The sequence below is a fragment of the Schistocerca gregaria genome, chromosome 7 (assembly GCF_023897955.1).
Source record: "Schistocerca gregaria isolate iqSchGreg1 chromosome 7, iqSchGreg1.2, whole genome shotgun sequence".
Taxonomy (NCBI): domain Eukaryota; kingdom Metazoa; phylum Arthropoda; class Insecta; order Orthoptera; family Acrididae; genus Schistocerca; species Schistocerca gregaria.
This window is the reverse complement of record NC_064926.1, coordinates 216440050-216452683: the sequence shown is the minus strand read 5'-3', so window position 1 is coordinate 216452683 and position 12634 is coordinate 216440050. Positions and strand designations below refer to the sequence as shown.

Sequence of the window (12634 nt, the reverse complement as noted above, 5' to 3'; positions counted from 1 at the left end):
CCGCAGAGCTGCTCGCTGCTCGGCTACGACTTCGCTTAGTGCCGCGCAGATACCGCTTCCTCCTTGAGTGTCTGCCGCCAGCGATGCGTTTACTGCTAGCTCTCTCGGACAATTAACGCTGAGCATCCGGCTAGGGAAGTTAAATTTGTGTTGTCTGTTGCGTACGTGCGCTCTAACCGCCGCAAGCGACATCTTTAAGTGGCTGTCTGATTGCGTTTGTCATCTGACGTTTCCTCGCTAGCACCTCTTTAATACGTCGTTAGGAGCTGTCAAAATTGTATGGGTCTCGAGGCTGACCGACCGTTATTTGTACTTTGCTCGCAATATCTAGAATCAGTGTGATATGTCTTACTGGTGAAAGCTTACTGCTTCATAGTTCAGATGTGACTATTACTACAGGGAAGTTAGTAATTCCCGTGACATCATAGTATCATAGTCTGGTTAAGTTATGAGACACATTATATGCCTATACAGAACGGCCCCACATCTTACCCATTAACAACTACTGGATTACTCACCTAATATCTCAAACGCAACTAGCTCTTTATTCTGACGAAATGGTGAGTGCCATCAACAGAGGAAGTCAAATTAATTCAACATTTGTAGCTTTCCAGAACGATTTTGACACAGTTCCTCACAAGCGAATTTTAATCAAATTGGGTGCATATAGAGTATCGGCTGAGTTGTGCGACTGGGTACGCGATTTGTTGTAGGGAAGACCACAGTTGGTAGCAAATGACGAAAAGTCATATACTAATACAGAAGTAATAGACTATCTAGCATTTTCCAAGGAAGTGCTATTGGACCTGATCTAAATAAACGATTCAGGAGAAAATCGGAGTACACTCTTAGATTGTTTGCAGATGCTACTGCCATTTACCGTCTTATAAAGTCTTCAGATGATCAAAACAAATTGCAAAACGATTTAGGAAAGATACCTGTATGGTGCGAAAAGTGGAAATTGAATAATGAAAAGTGACAAGTCATCCACATAAGTTCTTAACGGAATTCGCAAAATCTCGGTTACAGGTTAAAAGACACAAATCTAAAGGCCGTAAATTCAACCAAATATTGTACTTAGCGATTACAGCCACGAATAACTTAAACGGGAACTATCACATGGATAATGTTTTGAGGAAAGCAAACGAAAGACTGCGATGTATTGGCAGAACACTTCGAAAACACAACAGATCTACTATGGAGATTGCCTGCACTATGCCTGTCCGCCCTGTTCTGGAGTATTGGTATGCGGCGTGGGACCCGCACCAGATAGGACTGACGGAGGACACTGAAAATGTTCAAAGAAGGGCAGCACGTTTTATACTATCGCGAAACAGGGGACAGAGTGCCACTGGTATGATACACGAATTGGGGTGACAATTATTAAAACAAATGCGTTTTTCGTTGCGGCAGGATCCTCTCCTGAAATTTTGACCATCATTTATGTCTTCAGAGGGTGAAAATATTTTGTTGGCACCCACGTCATCATGACAAAATAAGAGAAGTCAGAGCTCGCACGGAAAGATTTAGTGTTCGTTTTCTCCACACGCTGGCCGAGAGTGGAACGGTGGAGAAATAGCTTGAAGGTGGTGCCATGAACCCTCTGTCAGGGATTTGTTTGTGATTTGCGCAGTTATCATGTAGATGTAGAAGTTGATGCATGTGAATATTAAGTAACAGTAGTTTCTGCTGCTGCTTGGCACTGCCTGCTAGTACGGGACAACTCTGTCTTTGCTACATACTAAGTTCCCTTCTTTAAATCATTCGTTCGTGAACAGTCTGTATTTAGCTGTTTCTCACATTTGTAACAAATCCATTAAATCCCATATGCTGACGACGTTGCAGAGGCGGTGGGTGAGCCATCTACATAAAAATGACGCCACTTTTTCCATGTCTCCAACATCTACTACGTAATGTTTTGCATCATGTATTCGTGGAAGTATTATTCTCACAGCATTGACCAATACAATGGTACATCCTAGAGCCTTTGAAATTTTTCCCGTCTTATCGAAATATTTCCCCATGGAGAAAGGTGACACGTGTCATAAATGATAAGTGGCACGTTGAATCGGATTCTACGTTAAACTGTAGCTCTTATCTTCATCTGATTTCAGTTCGCAGAATGGTAATGATTTACTACCAACAATACGACTTTTGAGTAACTGACCTGTTTCTTTCATCGGTGCATAACTGGAACGTCTGAAAGACGACGGTCTGGCCGAGATCTGAACCCTGTTCCCCCAGCATAAGACAAAACACTAGTGTCTGTCCCAGCTTACTATTATCGTTAGGGCTACGTTTCAAGCCGTCGTTGTCTCGTCTCCTTGATTTATGACTGAACTCCTATTAGCATTGCGCTCTGCTTTTGGCGTGCATCTTTCTTTTATTTCTTACCCTCTCTCTCTGTTTCTCTCTCTTTTGCTTGCGCCATTCTGCTGCTGCATTGAGCTACTGGCGCTCTAACACGAAGAGAAGTGGCTTTGTATCCGAAGCCAAGACGAGACGCACGCGCTCTACAGTACTTCGATGGAGTCGAGCAATATTGCCAGTTCATTACCCAAAAGTAGCGTTTAGTGAGCAGCGGTGAACGTCACAAAGTATTGGACGAAGCTTCCCTGTAGCTAACTGGTGGTAAAAATAAGAACATATACAAAGAATAAGCACAACGCTATTCTCGATGATAACGCTGACAGGCAAACCCGATGAACTGCGGTGGTAAAAAATATTGCTACAATCGAGAAATATCACCTGCATGCTTCCTATCTCTCTTGCTGCATGTCTTACTGCATTAATAAATACTGCTTGTAGTAAAATGTATATCCTACTTGCTGTTCAGCACGCACTCGTTTTTGAAAACTCATTTCAAGCATCCAGTGCTCATTTTCAGGTTTCACATTTGGATAAAAAAAGACGTTACATTTGATTTCGACTATCAGCTTAAAATGGTCTTCGAGATATTCGTCAATTGTTTTTATTAATCAGGTCATAGTTTAGTATAATTAATATTGGAATGCGGAGAAATTGTATGCTAACGCTGAGCTTGAGGATCAGCACTGAAGTTGCAAGCGCGTCGGTTCGTATACCGGTAGATAATATTCACTACCCAATGTAGTTGCAGAGGACACAACTATTGAGGCCGGCGTGAACTGCATACGGGATACTATAGATTTATGTCCCGCAAAAGCGACTCGTGCTACGATTATCTTCTTTCAATCCTGCTTTTACAGAATTTTACGTTTTAGAGAAGCAAATTCCTAAAACTGTTCATTACACTATTGCCGACAAATCGCTCAAACTAGCAGTGACCGTAAAATATCTAGAAGTGTCAGTCTGGACTGAAGTAAAGTGTCACGACCATATAAAGTTAGTTGTAGGAGTGTGCACATGCCACGCTGAGATTCATTGGAAGAATATCAACGAAATAAAATTCGTCTACAGAAGAAGGAGCCACAGAACCCTCATTCGACCACATCTCGAGCATTGCTCATCAGTCTGCGACGCTTACCTCTTAAGAATTAGGATTAATGAGGAGATAATCCAAAGAAGGGTGGCACGCTTCTTCGCGGGATCGTTTAGTCGGCGCGTGATCGTGACTCAATGCTCAAAAAAAATTCGGTACCCTACATTTCAGGAAGAGACAGCCAACATATTGCCTTCTCCCAGGCACACCTCGTGAAATGACCACGGTGGTAAGATAAGAGAAATTAGAGTTCGTAGAAAAAGCTGTCTCGTACCGTTCACGAATACAACAGGAATGGGGGGGGGGGGGGGGGTGACATGGTTACCAGATGTACCCTCCGCAACACACTGCGAAAAGGGCAGACGGCGTCCTTCCACGGCGATATTGGGGTGGCATTTTTTATCACACCGCTCTTCGGCTGTTGTAGTCATTACTCGAAACTGTAGACTATTTTCTCCGTCAAGCAGATGTATACACGAAGATGAGTGCTTTCTGTCCCATTCCTCCTATCAAGGCCCGGATTACACTGTCAAACTTCAATCCAAGGTATTTGGCAAATCTTTTACAAAAGCTAGGAGCGAGCTCTGACTTTTGTGAAATATGTCATAACAGTACCCCAATACACTAGCAAATATTCCACAAAATGTCTTTTATAAAAGACCAGTTAACCCCGTACCCCTCGCCGCCGCCTCACGATTCTTTAAAGAATCGAACTACCATGTATAAAAGAGCTACAAATGTCTGTTTACTTTTTTTTACAAACGAGATGATATATTAAATAGTAATGCTTGTAACAACTTTATAGGGGGAGACGTAAAACAGTAATTATTTTAGTTTTATTAGTTTCGGTTTATCTATCCACTGACTAATGAAGAAGTTCAGAAGAGATTTGAAACGATATTTAAAGTTTTTTGAAAGTAGGTAAGTGCTCTCATTATCAAACACTGGATGAGGATAGTCTAGATAATTTGTTCTCCGTTTCAAGGAAAGCTAGCTTTCACCGCATCTCAATATTTATGACGTCAAATCTCCTGAATTATGTGTCGCACAATGATACAAGTTTGCGGGCATATTCGGTGGTGTATGTGGATACTGTCGGAAAAATGTGTTGCGAATATATTATTTAGTAATAATGAAGTAGTAAATTAAAACGACGTGCCTGATAGCTAGACTTTACAGCATGAACTGGGAAACTAGTAATCGACATAATTTATCCTTTCATTAGTTACGGGGGTCATCAAGGAGTAAAACTTTCGTGAAAGTTTGAAACTGTAAGGGTTGTTCGAAGTCGCTAAGTGCTCTTATTCTAAAATATAGTCTGGATAATTTGCGCGCCCAAAACTACGCTGCTTCCCATGCACTCATGTTCTAATTTTAATACTTGACTTATTATGTTTAACCTTTAATGTAAGATTCTATATCTTAATAAGTTGATTATGAGAGCATTTGCAAATTTAAAATTCGGTCACTAACTATATGAAGTCCTGAAACTCAAATTTTCTTGAATGTACATAGAATTTATTAAGCAAGCTGCAGCTGGGACTGGATGACCGGCTGATCGTAGGGTTTGAAAAAGTTATTCTACAGTGTAACTACGGTTCCAAGGAATACGGCGGGGAACCGAATTCGGCCCTTCCGTGTAGTGCTCCCACACGCAGTACACTGAATCGCGGAGTCGGCGTCTTTTTCGAATGTCGGCGATTACTCTAGAGAGCTGTCCGTCCTCCATTCCCCGAGACCCCTTTCAGTTTTCTGTACGATCGCCCATTCATTGGTGTTCAGGAGTTCCGACATCCTTCACATGCCAACTCCCGATTTACCTTTACTAAGCAATCCAGCAATAAGGGAAGCGTGCTTCTTTTTATCACGAACATGCCCTACGTCCAATACTATTCAAATTGTGAAAGTGTTCTTTTTAATTCTTTTCATTTCCAAATGTCCTCTTAAAAAATTGGTCATTTGTTACTTGGTGTCTCCAAGCAGTTCATAGCAGTCTTCCGCACATGAACGTCTCAAAAGTCTTATGATCGCCGAGAAAGAACGATAGAGTTGGAGAGTCCCGTCGAACCTCGAAGTTGTTAGCGACACCCAGTTAGAACAGATAGAGTATGAAATCAGCCGCTACCTTTTATAAGAAACCGGTGCCCTGTTTGACGTCTGGAATACGTTCGACGCAGTTCCCCGCCGAAGCCTAATCAACAGAATGTGAGTGTGCCAACTGTGTGATTGGATTGAAGAGTTTCTAGTAAACAGAGCACAGCACGTCATTCTCACCGGAGGGAAGTAAAAGTAATTTGATGCATGGCCTAAAGGAGTATTATAGGGCCATTACATTTGGCGGTTGATACTGTTGTATGTAGAGAACTTGCGACGCTAGGAAATTGTAGCGAAATCAGGTAGATAGGGATCGAGCCGGCCGCAGTGGCCGAGTGGTTCTAGACGCTTCAGTCTGGAGGCGTGACCGCTACGGTCGCAGGTTCGAATCCTGCCTCGGGAATGGATGTGTGTGATGTCCTTAGGTTAGTTAGGTTTAAGTAGTTCTAAGTTGTAGGCGACTGATGACCTCAGATGTAAAGTCCCATAGTGCCCAGAGCCATTTCAACCATTTTGAAAGTGATCGACACTTGGTGCAGAGAGTGACAATTAACCCTCAACATAAACAGATGTAATATATTGCGAATACATTGACAGGCAGACTGGTTGCTTCCGTAAAATTGCTGGGAATATGCGTAGGGAGCGATTTAAAGTGCAACGGTTATATAAATCTTATCTAATCGCGAGTAAGCCAGATGCCAGACTACGATTCATTCGAAGAATTTTATACGAGGGCTATCCACAAAATACATTACGTTTTGGAATTAAAAATAAATAAAGTATTGGAAATTTTTTTATTATATGCGGATGAAAGCCACACTTAAATATTACTTTTCTACATAGTTGCCATTTAAATTAAGGCACTTATCGTAGCGATGGACGAGCTTGGAAATTGCTTCGTCGTAAAATTCGGCCGCCTGCGCCTTCAACCACGTGGATACATCTTTTGGGACAGAAAAGGAGGAAAGAGGCACTACAATAAACTCTCAAAGATATTGCCAAACTTTGCACAACCTCAGAAGAGCAATACAAAACAAACGCAGGGGAAAGTTGGGCTCAGAGATCTTGCTGATTCACGACAACGCCCGGGCCCATACGGCAAATGCCACTCGTGAATTTCTCGAATCTTTTAAGTGGGAGTTGTTTCCTCATCCGCCGTACAGTCCCGGCCTGGCACCGAGCGATTTCCACTTATTCCCAGCAATGAAGAAATGGTTGGCTATGCAGCGTTTTGATGACGACGCACAGCTTCAAGAAGAGGTAACTACGTGGTTGAAGGCGCAGGCGGCCGAATTTTACGACGAAGGAATTTCCAAGCTCGTCCATCGCCACGATAAGTGCCTTAATTTAAATGGCAACTATGTAGAAAAGTAGTATTTAAGTGTGGCTTTCATCTATATATAATTTAAAAACTTCCAATACTTTATTTATTTTTAATTCCAAAACGTAATGTAATTTGTGGATTGCCCTCGTATATACAACGCTCCTGAGGAGAGGGGCCCGTTCTACATGATAAAGATTGCTGGTGTTGAAGAAACAGCAATTGTCTTGTGTAAGTTGCGTCATAAGTTGGATGAGGAATCGGACTGAACACAGTGGAAATTCCTGTTGTGTAAAATGGTAGAAGTAGGTACACACATCGATGCAGTAGTTAGGATACCTTAGTTTGTCGCTAACTCAGGTCAGAGTAAATACCTAAACGTTCTAAGTTCTGTCCTCAGCTAGTCCTGTTGTATACAGAGAACTTGCGACACTGGAGATCAACCGTTAACGCCGTGTGTCAATGATCTGTTCACATGAAAAATGCAAAGTTGCTCTGTGGACTGGAGTCTACGTCAGACTGAAATGATTTACCCAGACATTTATTGGGGAGCCTACAAAGATTAGATAGAAGCACAGGTATACCACCTCCGTACTACTAAATCTCTGAGATATATGCACGTCTTTCTCAACACTTTTTGGCTGCTAACCAGAAGAGCACATGAGAGGAATTCGTGGCGGGCCGCATCAAATGAGTCAGAAAAGTCCACTTCTCTTTAGAAATTTATTTATTTATGCGTTTCGGCTTTAGCTCACCATCAGAAAATCAGCTAAAAGAACGTTAGAGTATTACGTCAAATGATTTCTAGAAGCGTCAACTAGCCTACACTGCTTCCTCCGACGTATATCTCGCGAAAAGTTCATGACGTCAAAATTGGAGAGATTTGAGACCATACGGAGGCTTGCCAGTAATCACTCTTACTGCGAGTGATTCGTGACTGGATTACGAAAGTGGGGAAATGGCGGTGGTACACAAGTACCCTCTGCCGCAAGGTGTAACGTGGCTTGTGGAGTATAGCCGTATATATGATTCCATTATAAACATCAGTACTCAACTCAGTTGGTTCCAGTCTTAACATTGATGTTCACCTCAGATGAGTGCTAATATTAAGTTTGAAATCGTGTGGCATGGGACTCTGCATCACGTTCTTTTATCTGATATTCTGATGATGAGCTGTGCCTGAACCACGCACATAGATAACGTTGTTTAACGAGTGAACTGTTGTTATGGGCGATAAAAAAGTATTGAGAAAGACGTGGTTACAGACTCCTGCGCGACGGTGTAGCGCAAGTTATACACTGAGACGTTCAAACTGGCATTAGAGTTGAGGACTGTTTTACAGTGATTTTAGGTTGTAAGGGATAGGTAACTAGCAGTAAAACTGAGAGTTCAAGTCTGGGCCAATAGGAAGTGCATCTTTGTCATCTTGCTTCCATTTTCTAGGTGGTCTTTCAAGTTTTCTTCGCTCAGATGGTACCCATTCATGAATTCTTTTTTGCCATCGCTTATCGCCCATTCGTTGGAGGTGGCGATGCCAACTTGATATTTTGCTGTCCATGATATCGAAAATAGTGTCTTTTTCACCTTAATTTTCCGTATTCTGTCATTCTGATACGTCCTAGTCTGGAAATGCGACAACTTCTTCATCAAAAATCCATCCCTTTTTGGTTAGCTCCCATATTTCAGCACCACTTGTACAGCAAGACCTTCGTTATCTTTGTATCCTTGTCATTCCACAGCAAGGAATTAAGTTGGACTCACGAAAGCTGCGCCGGTTGGACCACTGATGACAGCGGTACATATCCTATATTTGTCCGCGGAGATGCTTTTGGACCGGCCATAAGATGCAAAGCTAACGGACGCCGCTCTCTGAGATGATTTGCGGGCCCTCTCTCATCTGATGAAAACGATCTCTACGGCGAATGACTACTAGACTACCCCGTTAGAGGCACCAAATACGATACAAGTAATCGAGAGTATCATTTAACGGGCGCGTGCCTACACTATAGCGCGCAAGGAAGTTTCGCTAGGCGGCGCACTCACGAGATTGTCGACTATCGTTCATTTTGCTGTTCACCGGTCTTTCGAATCTCCTCGAGCATGCGCACCGGCACCGTTCCTCTTTTGACGGCCACCGATGTTTCCTCTACCTCCGGCGTGACACCATAAAACTCCACCTGTCTACATATCACATTTTCTCTGGCTGTGTATTCCAAGTACGGCCGTATGCACAGTGAGAACACAGACACGTGCCATAATTCTTTTGCTTCCAGTAAATGTGTGGAATAATCCACCGTCTCTATTCAAACTAGCATTTTTTTTGTTCTCCTACCCTAATGTATTTTGAAGCCTCTTGCTTCATGTTGATGAGCGTTTGGAAGAGCTACGTGAAGTGGGTTTCTTATCCCTTCTATGAACGAACAAAGTTGTTTACGTTCTTACAGAATTCTCATTAACATAGTTGTAACACACGTACAAATAAAGGATTTGTGTGATGAGATATGCAGTACACATTCAAAAAATTTTTGCATTGTTGACGTCCTGCCAGAGCTGGTTAACGAAAGTTAGATCACCCTCAACGTCATTCGAATCGAATTTGGGAGGATGATTGTCCAAATCCGTGTCCATCCAACCAGATTTAAGTTTTCATTGGCTTCCCTAAATCACTTAAATCGAATGCCGGGATAACTCCTTCGAAAACGATACGATTTGTTGCCTTTCGCAATTCGAGCCTAGTGGCCTTGTCGTGGTCAAGACATTAAACTGCGTAATTTACTCGAGATAGAAAAGTTACTACCTGTAACTTACTTTGCCTCCTGTTTCACTTTAGACAATTTTTATGAATAGTTATGTGTAAAAATGTTTAGTTCAAATATGTGTTGAACGTATTATTAGTGTACCTGAATACGAAAAGCGTAATGTGCTATCGTATAAGATCTAATATACATTTGGGATTGAGAAACACACGCATTTTAGAACTGTGATTCACCGTTGGGGTTCTCATTCAGTACCGAGCCCTTGTCCATTTATAATTGCAGGCGTGGAAATAAGTCGTCAAATTCGGAACTACTTAGCCAGTCTAGGAGACAATCTAACTGCGCCTCTGTCAACGAGTATTGGGGGATAAAAAGATTGTAAACTATTTAAAGGTAGTAAGCCACAGTGCGAAAGAATTCAGTCTCTTGTAGTTTGAGATAACTTTCCGAGGAAGGCCTCTTCGCTCTTTCTTACACAGACAGTTCTCCGTCCTTCCACACTATCTTATTGTGCTAACGGCTTCGATGCTAGGTACAATGTATGTTCTCGGAAATGAACTTCACAGAAACTTAGACGTCGTTTGGCTTGTGAATATGTGTTTCTTTCAAATAGCCATTTGTTCCGTGTCCTAGTCGTGTTACAATCTCAAATACACTTTACATGACCCACAGTCTTCTCAGACATAAGGTTCCAGTGGAACATGTTGATAAATGCTTGTCTTCTATTGACATCAGCTGGAGGTTGCGTGGATCCTTTGCGCCAACGCGAAGAGTGAAACTTCTGCGAGAGAAATGAACTGATGCAAGAGCGTATAATTCATCATGTGCCACTCAAATTCTTTCTTTTTTCATTGTTATTTGGCGTTCATCGTCAATAACATGGTTGGACGCATAACGTATCCGCTCTTTGCTCGCGCGTTCCTTAGCAACAAATGTAAATAATCAGGAGGGCCTGATAGGAATTCGAATGCTTCTACCACCGGAACGAGAGCATTGTCTTGGTCGGAAAATTCTTGTGGCAACGAAAAGCCTGCCTAAGTACTCGTAACCGTCAGATAGCAATAAAATAGTAATATGAAAAACACAAAGTAGTAGAATATGCTTCGGTACCTCCTTTTCACTCTCGTCAGCTATAGGAAGCGATAAACAAAAATGAAATTACCACTCGTTATCTAAACTGTCAGGAACATCGAGAGTGCGTCGCGTATGGGGGAACTGAAACAGACACTATATCCTTATCGTCAGAACTCTGCGTGGATGCGGATATCCGTAGCAATAATTACTTTGCGTTTAAAAGTTAAAGGACAGTGTGTCCCTCATAAACCATTTTCGTTTACTTGCATTGCTTGCACATAAACAATGATTAGTATAAAATCAGTGGATCTACCAACATTTCTGTTAAGTTTACAAGTACACAGCGCAACGCTTATTACATTGAACATGTTGAAATGCTTTAACGTTTTGATGAATTAATATAAATTTTACAATCAAATTACATTACTAAAATTTAAGAGTATTCAAGATCTGAAGACAACACGACCCATTTTAACATCCTATTGTTTCAGAGATGCTCCAAGAAAAATGCCCGAAATACATCTCAGTAAATGAAAGTCGTAATGTCCAGAACATATCAAGAATATGATAGCCCATGGACGTCATCCACGATCTTAGTCGACGGAATCTCAATCACTTATTTCTGCATGCGAAATTTCGTCGCAGGTGCAATCTTACCTTCAGAGCTGCGTACTGAACGGGTTAAAGTGGTTTACAAAATTTTAATATCGCTGGAAGTGGATAAAAGCCTTGCGGAAGTGGATACGGTATTTGTGGATGAGGACAGCATTTCCCTTATCCGTGTAGAACTCTTCTTATTGCATTTCGATTTTACAACGAATTTAACAAAACTATCTTGGGGGAAATATGAACTCAAATTTCATGAATTCGAAGACTGATCTCACGGACAACTGTTCACATTGCATACTTTAACAACGTTCTAGGCCCCCCTCCCCCCTTTCCCTTCCCCCACAACAACCGACTTTTTATGGGAATTGCGATCGGCTCTTAATCGTTTCGTTCAGTAGCAAGTAAAAATAGAATTTCCCTTCACATTCTTTGAACAACCGAAAATCGACGACCAGGAACAGAGGGGGAAACTTGGACATGCCAACCACTCGTGCTTGTGAAACGTTAGGAATAGAATTTAAGTAGTGTCGAGTGGACACCGCAGAGCGATAAGAAAAGCTAATGCGCAGCTCATTAAACACATTCACGAAAGCCGAAATGGTTCCATATCAAGGCGTTGTGTATAGAAACGTTCGTTGTGGAAAATAGCCTTCGCCCGCATCTCGTGGTCGTGCGGTAGCGTTCTCGCTTCCCGCGCCCGGGTTCCCGGGTTCGATTCCCGGCGGGGTCAGGGATTTCCTCTGCCTCGTGATGGCTGGGTGTTGTGTGTTGTCCTTAGGTTAGTTAGGTTTAAGTAGTTCTAAGTGCTAGGGGACTGATGACCGTAGATGTTAAGTCCCATATCGCTCAGAGCCATTTGAACCATTTGAAAATAGCCTTCGGTGTATACACTTCCAATTTATAGCAGCTGCACCTCCGAATTCGTTAATATATTTTGTAGAATATACCAGTACTTCTCAGTGTACAGCTCATTATACAAAATAGATGACAAGGTAAATTACAGAGAACATTTCAGAGCTTCTTTGATAATTTTCGTATGTTACAATACTGTAAACGGTCGTCACATTCTATTTTTTTGAAGTACAGTTTCATCTTGGCTAATATTACCATTCAAAACACTGTCATCTATCAAAGATACTTTCGACCACTCAGCGCAAGGAAAAAGCAAGAAAGTCTTCTTATTATCAAACTAACGCGCGCACTAAGCTACAAAACGTAGACTGTCTTGCAAACAAAGGAGACCTGGAAACAGCCGACGCAATGCATTGCTAAAAAATAAATGTTTCTGACATTAACAGAAGCAGACGTGCAACAAGTTAT

General features: G+C 41.9%; 1 protein-coding gene across 1 annotated transcript in view; it reads left to right on the top strand.

Annotated features, from left to right (window-relative positions):
- The window catches only part of LOC126281911 (protein krueppel-like), a 68380-nt gene that overhangs the window by 184 nt on the left and 55562 nt on the right, over positions 1-12634 (top strand). The gene's annotated exons all lie outside the window — the stretch shown is intronic.